The sequence below is a fragment of the Dipodomys spectabilis genome, unplaced genomic scaffold (genome assembly GCF_019054845.1).
Source record: "Dipodomys spectabilis isolate Male_0828 unplaced genomic scaffold, ASM1905484v1 ptg000081l, whole genome shotgun sequence".
In the NCBI taxonomy this organism is placed as follows: Eukaryota; Metazoa; Chordata; class Mammalia; order Rodentia; family Heteromyidae; genus Dipodomys; species Dipodomys spectabilis.
Window position 1 is genome coordinate 7,517,708 of NW_024870758.1, and position 16,311 is coordinate 7,534,018.

Sequence of the window (16,311 nt, forward strand, 5' to 3'; positions counted from 1 at the left end):
ATTTTCTATCTTTCAAGAGCTTGTTTTGATTTAACAATCCATGTGTAAACTTCATAGTAATCAATGTAAATATATTCCATATCAATTATTTTTTTTTCCATTGGTAGAAAACATACAAGTAGTAGACTTAATATTTCAATGTATCTGAACTGTTTCAGAGGAAATATGTCATTGAAATAAAAGTGTGCAAAGCCTCAGAGCAAATTAGAATTCAATATGATAAATTCTTGAAACAAGATGTAATGAGAGTGTAATATACACAATACAAATAATCTCTAATGGAAAAAATATTTGTTAAACTAGAAAAGGTATTTAGATAGAAGATATGGCTATTTTTTAATAAAAATAGGATGATTACAATTTTGTAATATACCACTTGAACTTTTGTAATAGGAAAAAAGTAACTGTATGAAGATCAAAATTAATGACAAAAATATTATTTGCCTTAAGCTTAGCTAGTGCTTTGGGAAAGTACCAATTATAATATACAGTGAATAAGAAGTCTACTGTGAGAAAATAAAAGACATCTAAAATAAAAATATGCCAAACTGAATATTGAGTATTTCATTAAGAAATTAATCATACATTTTCTTTTATAGTCCAGTTTCTTTTCAATTCTCTTATAAAACATTTTCCCACTTGTGAATATTCTCTTTCCCCTTACCTTTCAAATTTATTTGAAGTCACTATCAAAGCTCCTGTGCAACTCCTATGTACAAACCCATCTCTTTCTTGTTCTATGAGCTCTGTTCCACTAGTTTTCCTATCACCACTTTCTTCTATTCATGTTAAGTCAGGGTTGGCAAAGAGGCAAATCTATGTTGATGGAATTAACTTTCATTAGAACGAAACAACACTCATTATTTACATATTGCCTATGACTACTTTTACACTACCTCTGAGACTATATGGTAACTATAGCCTTAATTATTTATGAGAGCCCCTAAAATATTTTCTGAATCCTACACTCAGCATCAAACATGCTTACTTTCTCACAATTTACAAAAACAATGCCTAAAACTCACTTCTCCTAGTAGTTGTTACAATTATTAGTCACTTCTTTTTAATAAATGTGTATCAAATATGTATTATTTAACCACGCATATTTATATAGAATATATAGTATATGTGTATTATATGCACATATATTCATATACACTCATATAAAATATATATTTATATTATATATACTATATATATGTTTATGTGGATGTATACTCACTGTCTCTCTTTTGCTCTGTTTGTTAATTCTCTGTTTCTCACCGCTTTTCTAACATATACAACTATTACTCACTCACTACCAGTATTTTAAAAAGTCTTCTAATGCAAAAGTCTCCAATGAGGCCCATGTGAATAAGTACAATGAACTTTTCTTCCTTTTCATCTTCCTAGACCTGTTATCAGCATTTGACAGAGCTGATAGCTCTTTCATTGCTGTATTTATGATTCTTCTCCTAGAAACTACGTTTATAGCTTTCTTTCTTTTCACAGCCTCCCCTGCTTGGCTCCTTTCTTTCTCATAAATCTAAGTTCGGTGTGCTCTAAGGCAGACATCATGGTATTTCTCCCAATTCATCTATGTGCCACTATCACCACATCATGTCTCCAGGCTTCCTTTTGAGTACATAGTTGTTATACCTGATTTTGGAAGCTACCCATGACCTCTTCAATTTACAATTTCTACTAATGAAACAATTATTGACTTCTAGAAATACATTTCTAGTGTCCTTGATGTATTTTCAATAGAGACAACAATTAATTATTTCAAGTTTGACACTGATGGCTCATGTCTAGTAGGCTAAACTCTGAAGTCATGCTTTGAAATCATCTTAGGCAAGAAAAGTCTGTCAGAATCTATTTCCCTAATTAATCACTAAAAAGCCAGAAACAGAAATGTGGCTAAGTTGTAGAGAAACAAAGCTAAGAGACATGTTAATGAGTTTAAATCCCAGTACTGGACAAAAGTCAACTTTTTCTAATGTATAGGCTTGAATATTGAGTTAATACAAATTATAAAATAAAAGATGTTGATATTCTTAATGTAGCATGATTGCGGATTTGCCTACAAAACATACTTACATTAAAAACTGGAATTACTGTGTTTAAAAATGTAGTTCCCCTCTAATTCATATGAATTGCTATAAAGAAATTATTACATATCAGATTCTAGAAATAGGTAAATGCTTTGTTATCTCACATTGTACAGAAGGTGAGACTGATAGTTGTTAACTGACTGAAATTTATACAGTAAAACTGTGACAGAAATGCATAGTAACACCAGTTTGAATGCAAAGTTCACGTTTATGATACATGCTCTGATCTTTACAATCTTTAATGATTCTAACCATGAAACATTCTTTTGTTCAACCAATTATTGTAATTTTGTTTGCATCCTATATATATTTAATTACAGATTAGAAGAAATGTTTCTCAAGCCTGGCAATGATGGCTCACACCTATAGCCCTAGCTACTCAGGAGACTGAGATCGGATAATGGAGGTTTGAAACCAACTGGGGCAGGAAAGTCCATGGGACTCTCATCGCCAATAAACTATTCAAAAAATCCAGAATTGGTGCTGTAGCCCAACTGGTAGAGCACTTACATTGAGCAAAAAGAAGCTCAGAGACAGAGCCTTGACCAGGAGTTCAAACCCCAGGAAGAGAAAAAATTTACATCTTTTTTTTCTTTTGTTTTACTTTTTGTCGGTCGTGGGTCTTGAACTCTGGCCCTGAGTACTGTCCCTCAGCAATTCAGCTCAAGGGTAGCACTCTACCACTTGAGCTATGGCGCCACTTCCAGCTTTCTGAAGGTTCACTGGAGGTAAGAGTTTCACAGACTTTCCTGCTCGGGGTGGCTTGAACAGCGATCCTCAGATCTCAGGCTCCTGAGTAGCTGGGATTACAGGCATGAGCCACTGGCACCCGGCAAAATTACAATTTTTTGTGTCATGTCAATAAATCAACAAAATTTCCTAACTTTCAGATGAGAATTAACAAGAGACACCATTTCTAGTCCATCAAATTAAACTAAGTCCTAAGGACAGTTAATTTCCTTCATTAAGTTAGGTAATAGAGTAGACAGATTTTGTTTGATTATTGTGGAATCAATGCAAAATGGGCATGGATTTATGTGATATTTTAGTTTAATATATTTTTAAAGTTAATTTATTTTTAGTATATATTTTTTTGTAAGGATACTGTACAGAGTGGTTACAGTTACATGAGTAAGGTAATAAGTGCATTTCCATTGTTATCTCCTCATTGTTTTTCCCTCTACCATCTCTTACTGAGTAGCTACTCAATGATAAGCACTTTGCTGGTGTTCCAGGGGTACAAACTTGCTTGGAGAGACATGAGGATATAGAAATGAAAAAGGACAAGAACATGAACAATAGCTATAATTTATGGAAGATAACCACTTAGGTTGAATCATAATACAGATTTCATGAATTAGAAAGATTTAACTAGGACCTAGATATGATAGGGAACATCTGAAGAACAGTTGTGCCGGCATTTAATATACAAACATTCAAAGATAAAAGTCTTGCATGTATTCCTTTCTGATAAAGGAAGCAGTATAAAACTAACAATTAAAAAGCAATTGAAGGAAGAGAAGGAATTGGGAGGGAAGGAAGAGTATGATGAGATTGATGATGTTGATCAAGACACGGTATACTTAAGAATTGCCATATTGAATGGTAACTCCAATTAAAGATGCCAAAAAATGTATAAAAATAAAATAAAATAAAGGGGAAGTAACTGTGTTGCTAATCTATACTATTTAATGTAAGAAACAGGTAGAACATTGCTTTGAGGACAAATTAATAGATTTAGTAGAATTTTCACCTTAGGAGTTGGGATAGATATATTTCTTGTTATTCAGCACAGAATTTTGGTATACAATGACTTGTAATTTTTGAAAGTACAAAAGGTAGTGAAAAAGATGAAGGAAAAATAGAGGGGGATACATTGGAAAGAACTGCCATTATAGGGAGGGAGAAATGATGAGGAGAATTAATTAGAAACTACAAAGGGGCAAAACCACAAATATGAAAAGTCAGTTGACTTTAGCTGTAAGGTGGAGGTGGTGCTAGTTGAAAACAGAAAAATGAGACAAAGACAAACTAACTTTTGATTCATTAGATTTGTCCTACACTGGAATTTATGTGTGCACCAAATGAAGCCAGGGAATTATTAACAATTATTCCATATGTAAAAATTGTGCATATTGATTACTCTAACTGATTGTGAATAATTCGGAAGAACTGGAACTCTAAAAAACCCAATTCCAAAATTTGGATTGATCATGAAAGCAATACTAATTAGTGTAAAATTATCTATTTGGACTACTCATTATTTATGCTCCATTACAAACATCACTGCTATGACTATATACATAAGTAAGGGTGCAAAAGATAAATTTTGTGGAAATTGTGCTTATAATATTAAATTTAACAAAGTGCCTTTCATTTAGCAGTCACTGGTTCATGAGACATTTTCGCTGATGTGGATCTTATACTGACATAGAAAGACTGCTATTATAGAAGGGGGTAAAATATGGCAAGTGAACATAGATGTGTAAACATGTTATCAAATCTCCTTTTCTCAGTATTATCACAAAATAGAACCATCCTTTGGAGTAATGTATAAGAAATAATTATTTGGGGATTAAGATGAGTTCAATTGAAAAAGACTTTCTAAACATAGACACACTTAGTTCTATTATATTTTTTAACATTTTTTTTCTGTCCTGATTAAAATTATAAATGAGAATAACATTTTAAAGAATACCTTATCAAAATTCATATGTATATATGTGTATATATATCAAATGCAAGATCATGATTTCTAATTAGTGCATAGCTTTTAGGCATCTAATACCTAAACCATTCTTTGACTTAGAAATAGATTTGGGAATTAGATTATTAAATATTACTACTAGGGAGTTGTAAAATGGACCCTTGAGATATAAGAAGGAATTCATACAAAATCTGAGCTCTCTTTCACCATTTATTATTTTTATTTTCTTGAGTGGTTATAGCATTCCTTATATAAGGAACTGAGCTACAGAACAAAAAGTAGCTTATCTCTAATATTGGTTTTAATCACTCCAAGCCATGTAAGCATGACAAGAAATAATTAAGTGCTCATCATTCTGGCTTATTCTTCCTGGGAAAAAAAATCAATTGATCACATTTTCCTAATTGATTTTTATTTAAGTCGGAGCCATGGACCTGGCTTATAGCCAGGTCAGGTGGGAATAAATGGTGTGTGCCTTACCTTGATCTGAACCTTAGTGCTTTCCAACCATCTTTACTTCACACCAGCCAGCTGGATGGTGGGACCCAGAAGAAAGCTCATAGGACCTGGGGATGCCACTGTCTCCAAAAATAAAAAAACCAAGATCGACTAGATTCCCCTCAGTAGATGAATGGATCAAGAAAATGTGGTATACATATACAATGCAATTCTATGCTTCCAGCAGAAAGAATGACATTGCCCCATTTGTTAGGAAATGGAAAGACTTGAAAAAAATTATATTACGTGAAGTAAGCCAGGCCCAAAGAAACATAGATCCCTTGGTTTCCCTTATTTGCAATAACTAGTACATGTGTAAGACAAGCAGACAAGGCACAAAGCTATGTACATATGAACATATAAGATATTAAGTGAAATGAACCCCAAGATAAGGACATAAATACCTTTTTTTCTTTCTTGCTGTGTTTCTAACGTATTTATAATGTACCATATAATGTTTTTGTTGTTTTGTATGTTCCTCCCCCACGGTATAACCCCTATTTTCACTGTGCTTGATGTCAGTGCCCTGCATCTTGTCTATACACTTCTCTAAATGGGGGAGGGGAAGAGAAAAAAGAAAATGCTTAAATAAGAATACATGTTGACCCATTGTAACAATGAGATGTACAAAACACTATGTTGAAAATGAACTTTACAACTTCAGTTTAGGGGGATAGTTGTGGAGTTGGGAGGGAAGGGATGGAAGAGGGAAAAGAAAGGAGGAGGCAACAATGCTCAATAGGAAATGTACTCATTACCTTGCTTGTGTAACTGTAACCACTCTGCACAGCATTTTTACAATAAGAAACATACAAAAATAAAAGAAAAAAAGAAAAAGTAAAAATGATGCAAACTAATGAGAAACAAACAAGAAAAAAGAAAGAAAACCTAGACAAAATGTGGGAACTGCTGTGAGTCAACAATGATGTTGGCAAGCTTTCTAGTTTGAAATTTCATCTTTATAAGGGTATAAACTTAATTCTGTGGAATAGAGTAGGGCAACTTGTAAGCATTAATAAGGTTAATTAGCTGGTCTTAGAAGGAGAGGGAGAGACATCAAAAGACATACACATACCCATGTCTATCGCCGTGTACTACCTGTGTCACCTAAGGACTTCACCAGCAATAAGGTCATCACTAGTTTAGCCTTCCAACTGTGGACCTCCAAAATGAGCAGTCCAAATTCACTCTTATAAATTACCCCGTAATGTAAATTCTCTTCAAACCTTTATTTAAATAAAACTTGTTTTCAGAAATAAAAAAACATGTAAACTCTCTTTAAATATTTGAGGGCTACACTTATTTATGGCCTATAGTAATTTACTTCTACCTTTATGACTTATAATCAATCAATTCATATCAAGAATGTATTCACTTTAGTTAGACCATGGTAATAGAGCCATACTTTGCTCTTCGTGAGCTTCAGGTAGTGTGATTCTCTGTTGAGAAGAGATTGTCATATTTGGAAACTTTGGGCCTCCATAGTGATATGGGGCACTTTTCCAAATTTTTTTTAATCTAAGACATTATTTTACAAAATTGGCTAATGTTTCCATCTAAATTTAAACAATAAAATTGTGCCTTGAATTATGCATGCACGAAATGCTTTTTTAAACTAATGACCATAATCATAGTAATGAGGGAAATTGTACTTTCCTGATACAGCATATCAAAAATATTATTTGGTCATTTTTTGAACCTGTAGATGGCAAAAGTGATGCAGCTATGTTCCATGCCAGGCAATCCCTCTTGCCAGCAGAACACACGCTTGAAAGACCTAGAATGGTGATAATTTGTATCATGCCATCCATCCTCTCACCTCTGTTTCCTGGGCCTGATAATACGCAGTGTGCTCTGGCTGCCAGAGTTTAGGATGCTGTTTATGACTATTAATGTGAATTTTCCCATGGTCCTTTTCTTAGTGCTAGATTAATAACCTGGCCTCAAATCCTCCAAGTGTTTACATAAGATACAGTATTTAAACAACTCTTACACCATTTTTGTTAATATTTATTTCATGGTGTATTTACATTTAGTAAAATGACCTATTTAATATATAATTTGCAAGTTTTGACAAATGTGTATACTTGTCAAAAGCATTAGTTGTTTAAGCAATACCATAATAAAGGTATAAAATCTAACCAAGCTATCCCCCTGTGTATTTGACACTCAGTTCCTCTACTCTGCCAACTTTGTGGATCATTGACCTGTTCTGTCTGAGCAGCTTCATCTTTTCCAGTTTGTCATTGTTACACATTGTATAATTCCATTTACATGACATGCTTGACAATGGTTTAACACTTTTTAATTAGCAAAAAAATACTTGAAATCCACCTATTGCTAGTATCAATAATTCTCTATCTTCTATTCATTTATTGTTTTAGATGTACAGGGGCTAGAACTCAAGAACTTTTACTTGCTAGATTGGTGTATAACCAGTCAAGCCACACTTCCTGCCCATTTTAACGCTGGTTTAAAGGTAGTTAAAGTTTTCTTCTACTCTAAGCCTCTGGAGTAACAAGGGTTACAGCTAGGAAGCAAACACTTCCTGGCTTTGTAGTTTGCCTATTTTTATAGAGGACTAGGATTCCATGGAATAACACATACTTTGTTTTTGTCATTCACAATGGAAATGATGGACATTTAAGTTATTTACAGTTTGGTGATAACATGGAAAATATCATATAGTCATGAACATCTGAATTTTATGTAAATATAGCTTGTGATGTTTTTCATAAATATGTTATTTCTGGGATATATGTTAGATTTATGTTTCACCTTAGAAGAAAATGACAAGTGGCTTACCATTTGGCATTCTCATTATGAATACATGTGTCTTCTAACTAGTATGCTTTCTGCCCAATAACTTATTAGCTATTAAATTTGTTAGTAATTTCAGCAAATGTGTAATGTTACATAAAAGGCATTTTCATTTATATCTCCTAATTGCTAATGTCACCAATATTTTTTCATAAAATGCTATGAGATACAAAAACCAATTACAAACCATGTATCAAATAAGAGCTTTATATCCAGAATATATGAGAACTCCTACAATAAACATGATGATAAAGAAATTGGCAGAAGACGACAAATTTCCCCAATGATAGACAAATTGTCAAGGAGCACATAAACAAAGATAATGAATTAGCATAACTAGGATTATGCAGTCAGAAGAATGTAGAAAACTACTTTATAAGAAACATTGTAAAATGAAAGCATTGATTAATGGATTTTGTACTAATTTGGTGGATTATTTCACTTTATTTTCATTGGGATCCATATGTTTAATTATTTTTATATTTTTTCAGTATAATTCTGAATATTGTTAAGCCATTATTTAGTAATATAGCTCTTGGCTACGATTAACTATAGAAAAGCCTCAATTAAATTGTTAACTTTGGAAAATGACAGTAAATTTTGTAATCATAAAATATTGTGAAGGTATCATATTTTAATGTGTTTTCTTTTTTTCTTTTATTATTTTTTACTTAATACACTTATGTGTAGTTGGTAAGAACCAGTCTATGACACTCAGAAAAAGAATATGAGGTGCAATTCCTGCCAAAAGATGAAATCTCACAATTCAACTTTTATTTAGAAGTGCTTTAGACAGAAAAAGACAATTAAGTAAGAGTTTACTATATTAACCAAATTCCTACACCCAGAAGCAAATTACTCAAAGTTACATATGGAAATGAAGACTATACAAAAATGTCATAACCTATAGAAAAATAATAACTTTATATGACATGTATAAACAATAAAAGTCATACTTCTTGATAGTGAAAAAGTATTATTTTAATTTAATCATAACTTTTGACATACTAATTTCTTATTTTAAGCATGATTGTGAGATATGTTTGGAAACTACTAATATTTTGAAAATTATATACATGATAATCATAATGACTTGATTGAATATTTTACTTTATCATCTATAAATATTTATAAATAGTAATAAGTGAAAAAATTCCAAGGGTTTTATGGTAGTCTAGGCAGAGTGTATATTATTTGGCTTCCTTATCTTAGGCCTTAGAAGAAAGAGGATATACGATTAGGCTATATGATAAAGCTTTGGATATCACTTGTATGATGATATTTCAGAGGCCTACCCATTTTGTCAAGGTAAATTTTAAAGTCAATCAATTTTTAACTCTTTATTTTGCTATTTTGCTAAATAACTAAAACAGAGATTGTATTTCAAAAGCCTACAAACTCACTTAAATAATGCAATATGAGTATAATACTTCATGTAAGGCTATGAGGGTAAACTCCTTCTCCATTTTCATCAAATCTAGGAAGTGGCCTAGAGACAAGGGAAAAAGGAACCTTTGGAGCTTACTTTCTCAGATAAGACTTTAAATATTTCTAAATATATCTGAATACTAGAAATAAGGAGAATTCAATTCTACACAATGAAGCATAGAAGAGCATCACATTTACTTTTGTCTGATTTTCTATTTATGTTGATTTTCTATTTATATTTTGAACCAGTCTGAGGTGATATCCTTTTGTTAGTGTCAGTTGTTGCCATTTCAAATCTCTGTCCAATTGATCCATAGGAACTTGGCTTCATTAATTGCTCATAATTTTTTGTTATATCCAGAATATTCATAGATAGCATCGATCCAGTTTTCTTAGTGGGGAAGAAGATATATAACTACCTATGGAAAAATTCTTTAAATTCATGCATGAATTTTGGTACATTTATGATGAAAACAACTTGATGTATATGCCATAATATTTCTGATTTTGTAAATAAACATGACAGAGTTGATTTTTTGAATGACAGATGGTTTGTACAAAATGTGTTTATAAGAAACAAGCTTAATATGTTTAAAAAAATTTAAGCACAATTTTATGTTACATAACCTGTGAATATTTGAAGGACATTATGATACAACAGGAAAAGACATACTAGAAACCAACTTTTGTGGGTCTCAAAATTAACAACAATTAGTTTTAAATCAAGTTTTTGTTTTTCACCAAAGGACTTTGGTATTTTGCCAAATACCAAAAGATTGGTATTATGGAAGTCATTACACAAAAATTTAATTGCCTTCTAGGCAAATTCAATGTGTCTTGGGTATAATAGAATATAATATCATTGGTAAGAAGCAAGTTGAAAAACAATTGGACAAAGCATCAGAAGGAAAAGTAGTAGGTTTGTACAACCTCAGTGTCATATTGGTGGCTGAATTATATTGGTATACACCACAATATATTTCTTATTTCAGGGACTAGAAAATAATATCTCCATGGGTATGTGATTCACACCTTTGTTTCTTAATGTATTCAAGCTCTAAATTTACATTTGTCTTTTTATGACATGTCAGCTTGTAAGCCTCTGAATCATGAAGACTGGGATTTTATCTGTGTTTAACTTTTAATGCAATGTTTTACTCATATTAGAAGCTCATTTAATATTGGTTGATGATATAATTAAACCTGAAAGGTATTTTTCTTTAAAGTTGGAACCAACTCTATGTGTGTGAAGATGGACTTTTCTAAACTGTCAAACAAGCTTTATTCATCATTAAATACTTATTAATACTGATTTATTATGTAGCATATGAAACAAAGGGAAAGTGTTTGTCATCCTAAATTGATAGCCCATGTAGTAATTGGAATTGCAAGAGACATGGATAAAAGAAACTCTGTAACTGTGAAGATTAAAACAAGCATAATGGCCAGATATATAACTGAAAGTTTATTTCAGTAAGAATAATCAAACATTTTGCTCTCGTTGAGATTTAACTTGGTGCAGAGAAAAACCTATGACACTTGTTAAAATATAGGCTTTGACTTAGAAAATCTGGGATCTTGCCTGTGATCTGCATTTGTTACAAGCTTCAAGATGAAGCTGCGGTTACCAATTTAAGTAGCACTTGGTTACAAATTCTGAGTAGCACTAATTTTTAGATGAAAGGGATAATAAGATAAACTGTTTTTAAAAAGTCATGAAGATAATGTCAATGTGTCAAGGGAAATTGGACAGTATATCAATAGAAAAAAAAGCCTCCATAAGCAATTCACTTTCTCTCTGTGGATACAAGCTTATAGATTTGAGCCCATTTTCTCTTCAAAGACTATCAATGTGTGCTTTTACAGAGATCAGCAGTAAATACCCAAGTAAGCAAGTGTGAATCTTTTTAAATGAAGAATAATCATGGTTGTACTCAGTTTTACAACTTTAAAAAGTGGCATTAGAGATCCACAACAGGACCATCAGTAGTCTTATGTACCTTGTTTTTCTCCAGTGACCAAACAATCCAAAGAAGAAGCACTCTGATGAAGTTAGGGCAAATCTGACAGCTCACAAATGGCCAAATATTTAATTTCCCACACAGGCACAAAACAGTGCATATCAGATAAAATGTGTTGTCTGTTACAATTTTGTAAATGCCTTTATAACTTCCTAAAAGATTTCTCCGGAACTAGATCTCAGTGCAAAGAATATGCTAAAAGTTAGACAAAAAAAAATCAGATCTGAATCCTATCAATGCAGTCTTGTTTTTGACAGAGTACAATTAATATTGGTTTAAATTCAGAAAAATGAAAATGTTCATTTTTCCCCAGTGAGACCAACATTTGTTGCTTGAATTTTCTAATATAGTGAAGACATTTTATAAGCATGTGTGTTAGACTTGTCATTGATGTGGAAAAAATACATGATAGTAGGACGTAAAAGGAAGAAAAATGACTTTTATTTCATTGTTCGAGAGCTGTCAGTCTATTTTTGCTTGGCCCCATACCCATGAACTTGGGCAGAGCATCATTCTTATGAAAGCCTGGAAGCAAAGACAGTTAAGGACATGAAAGAAGATATAGCCTTCAGACATGTGACCATCTTTCTCCAGCGAGGTCTACCTCTTAAACTTTCCAGAACTTCTTCAAATAGCATTGTCAAATAGAGTGTAAATCTTCAAAGCACAAACCTTTGGAGGAGAGGGGGGCATTTCTCATTCAAATCTTGTATCAATATGAAACAAATGTTGCTAATTAAAATGAGTTGTTCTGCATAGTTTGTAAAATCTATGATAAGAAAGGGAACGAGTGATTTTCATAGTTGGCACGATCAAAGTGATAAACTGATTAAAAAGTTTTCCAGGTACAGGTCAGAATATACTTTGTACTCAATCCTTTAAATGACAGTTTCACAGAATTTTTTTATTCTTTCCTGCTGAGTAATGTTTACATGAATTTCCATGATCATATCATGTTATTAATTTCGTCTTTATTCAGTGTTTATATACAAGGTAGTAGACAGGCCTTATCAAATACTCTTCACGTTTCTCACTTCAAATTCCCAAATTTTACTTTAATTTTTACTTTAAGTTATTCCAAACCTTATTTTCATAAATGGAACTTTCATAACTAGAACTTTCATAAGCAGAGCTTTCTTGCTTGCTTTTGCTGACAGCAAAGGATACTGTGAATTCAATCACTGGGTTGAAATAATGCAGCTGGTTTTTACCTTACATTAGTATTTATTGTTATTAACTTTTCTTATTACATGAGAAAGACTGTGAAAAAAAGTAATGTTTTTGGATATTCCACCTGGGCCCATAATTTTGTCTAGAGTATTAAATACAGACTTAGAAGAGAGGAATTTGAATGGTCTGGATAAGGATTGTGGTGAGACCTAGATTAAGAAGAAAGTGAATTCAGTGTAAATATGCCAATCACTGATTTTAAAATAAAATATGTATACCAAAAACCCATGTAACTGAACTCTCTTTAAGGAAGTATTAAGAGTTTTAAAAATGCTTACTTATGAAATGCCTTTATCTATGATAAAATCATAATGTATATGGAAGATTTTTTTTCGAGTAACAGAGAGAATAATGTATATTGTCAACTATTTACAACCTAATCAGTATATTTACATAATAATTATATATGCATATTCATGTTGTACATACTAATACAATGATAGAAGTATAAACAAACTGAGAGAAATACAATTAGTTGTTATAAAGGCAGTACAGTATAATGTTTAAAGTGTACTTGATAACACGTTGGTTTACATAATTTACAAACTACCTGCCCAGATTAATTGGTCTTTAAAATCTTGGTTCTTTATCGGTAAGATGATTGCTAAAATATTAACCTTACAAATCTTTCAGGAAGAAAATAAAAACTAGTGTCTAATCCTGGTAAATACAAGTTATTTCACCAGTAATAAGGTCTCTACATTTTTATGTGTATGAAGCTTTCTTTTTTTTTTTTTTTTTTTTTTTTTTTGTCGGTCGTGGGGCTTGAACTCTGGGCCTGGGCACTGTCCCTCAGCTCTTCAGCTCAAGGCGAGCGCTCTACCACTTGAGCTACAGCGCCACTTCCGGTTTTCTGGTGGTTTATTGGAGATAGGAGTCTCATGGTCTTTCTTGCCCGGGCTGGCTTTGAACCACGATCTCAGCCTCCTGAGTAGCTAGGATTACAGGCGTGAGCCACCAGCGCCCAGCTGTGTATGAAGTTTTCTAAGGACATCTGTTCATCCTGATGATATATAGATATTGAGAGATACATGTACATTATCTGAAACTAGGTTGTGGTGATGCAATAGAATTAGAAATAGGAAGGCAAATTCATTGACTGATTCCTGTGAATTATATGGCCCTGAAAAGCAATTTACGTTATATTAAACTTTATTGTTTTCAACTTCTGCAGTTTTAAATTCTCAAGAGGATTACTGAAAGGATTAAATGCTGAATGTGTAAGCACTTAGGAGCATTCTTTGTGTCAATACTAGTCAATAATATAAATAATCACTAGTCTACAAATGTTGAGGATAAATGGTATCTATATTTTTAGGGTAAATGCAGAGAGAATAGATGAGGAGTCTTAGAAATTCAGCAGAATGTAAAGAGATAGGGATGAAAACATGGTTTATAATTGAAAAAATAAATTATTTTGAAATTCCTATGACAAAGATACTTTTCTAACTTGTCATGGGCTTTTCTACAAATGAAGAAAACGATTATATTGTGTGTATGTGTAGAGGTATCATATGTATATCTTCTAGAAACATTGGTATTAAAGCAAATAAAATTATACACACATATAAAAATGATCATAAGTATATGCCAGCATAGAATTGATACTAAAGTTCAAAGGAATAAGAGAATAACATGAACCAGAAGAGATTGAAAATAATTTATTAATAGAATTTATAACTATTGAAGTCTCCATCATTTCTGGAATGATTTAACATATGGACCAAAACAGAAAGAAATAAGTATCTATAACATATGCTCAAGCACATATTGATTAAAAATATATGATAGGTGCAGAGCTGTAAAGATTGTAAATATTTGGAAACAAAATTGAAAAGTTAGTGAAGCCATGTACCACAGGACAGTACACATCTTCCCTGAGTTATAATGAAATTATATGGAATTTTAAATGCATCATGAATTGAAAATATTTTTGAGAATATAATTAATAGACCTAGCCTATTGAACAACAGAGCTCAATAAAACAACATATTGTTTCTGTTTCTGTTTTTTTGGGTTTTTTTAGTCATTTGCGAGTGTCAGTGGCTATAGGGAATTGCTCTCCAGCGAGCATTTTACTACATTCATTATTGGAGGAAAAGGTGAAATTTAATATTCAAAGTAGTTTCTACTGAATATGTGTATTGCTTTTGTACCACTATGAAATGAAATGTCATAAGCTAAATGAATATACATCTATATTTACATATTATTCTAGTTGTTTATTTATATCAATGTCCAAACTCTTGTTTTTTTGTAAGCTATCTGTCTTACTAACATTTGCAGATGTAAAAATGAAGACATGTACATAAGTAATTATAATAACAAATGCCTTGTGTCAAAACAGATTAAAAGGATGATCAAATAGAAAAGAAATATCAGGGGTATTTTGGGGAGATTTTGTAAAATGCAGAAAGAGAAATTTATATACATATTGAAACTTAGCTGATACACAGGAATTTACTAGGCCAGTTGAGGTAATAATAAGCAGTGTCATATGAGAATGAGAAATGTTCAAAACAAAGAAAAGATTTGGTGTAATTAAAAAACTAAGAAAACTTTGTTTAAAAAAATATTGAAGTGGGGCTGGGAAGATGGCTCAGTGGTAGAGCGCTTACTTTGCATGCATGAGGCTCTGGGTTTGATTCCTCAGCACTACATAAGCAAAAAGAAAAAGCCAGAATTGGCACAGTGGCTCAAGTGGTAGAGCGCTAGCCTTGAGATGAAGAGCTGAGGGACAGCTCTTAGGGCCAGAGTTCAGGCCCCACTACCGGACTCCTCCCCCCCAAAAAAATAATATTGAAGTTCGATAGTAAATAAAATGCAAAAAAATCCTAAACTCTAATAAGAAGCTTAGAAGTTATTCAATTCTAATAAAAGCAAAATCCCTGAGGAAGTAGAAGAGTGACATAGATTAAAAATCTAGGAGAAATGAGGATCGAGGTAAGGTGAAGTCTTTAGTATATGAGAGAGTACAGAGAAAGATGGATTTCTTTTTTAACAATTTGTTTATTATCCTTAAGGACTTGTACAAGAGGTTTCATTTCTATGCCAATTTGTGAGTACAAATTGTTTAATGTCATCCTTTCCATCATTCATCCTGATCTTATCAAACCCCAACAATGTGTGTGTGTGTGTGTGTGTGTGTGTGTGTGTGTGTGTGTGTGTACTTGTCCTGAGCCTTAAACTTAGGGCCTAGACTCTATCCCTGAGTATTTTTCTCTAAAGGCTAGCACTCTACCACTTGAGCCAGAGCTCCATCTCCAGCTTTTTGGTGGTTAACTGGAGTTAAGAGTTTCATTGGGTTTCTTGACAAGCCTGGCTTTCAAGTGTGATCCTCCAATCTCAGCCTCCTGAGTAGCTAAGATTACGCCACCAGAGCATGGTTCTGAACCCACTATTTTTTTTAAAGGAGGATATAGTTTGTCTTTTAACAAAAAAAAAAACGTATATTATTAGGATGATAGAATGCCACCTCATTGTTCTATTGTTATCAATGTTTACTTATGTATTT

The 16,311-nt window shown here is 32.4% G+C and overlaps 1 protein-coding gene across 1 annotated transcript in view; it reads right to left on the reverse strand.

The window, feature by feature from the left end:
* Lrp1b (LDL receptor related protein 1B) overlaps positions 1-16,311 on the reverse strand; it is a 1,466,647-nt gene that overhangs the window by 949,688 nt on the left and 500,648 nt on the right.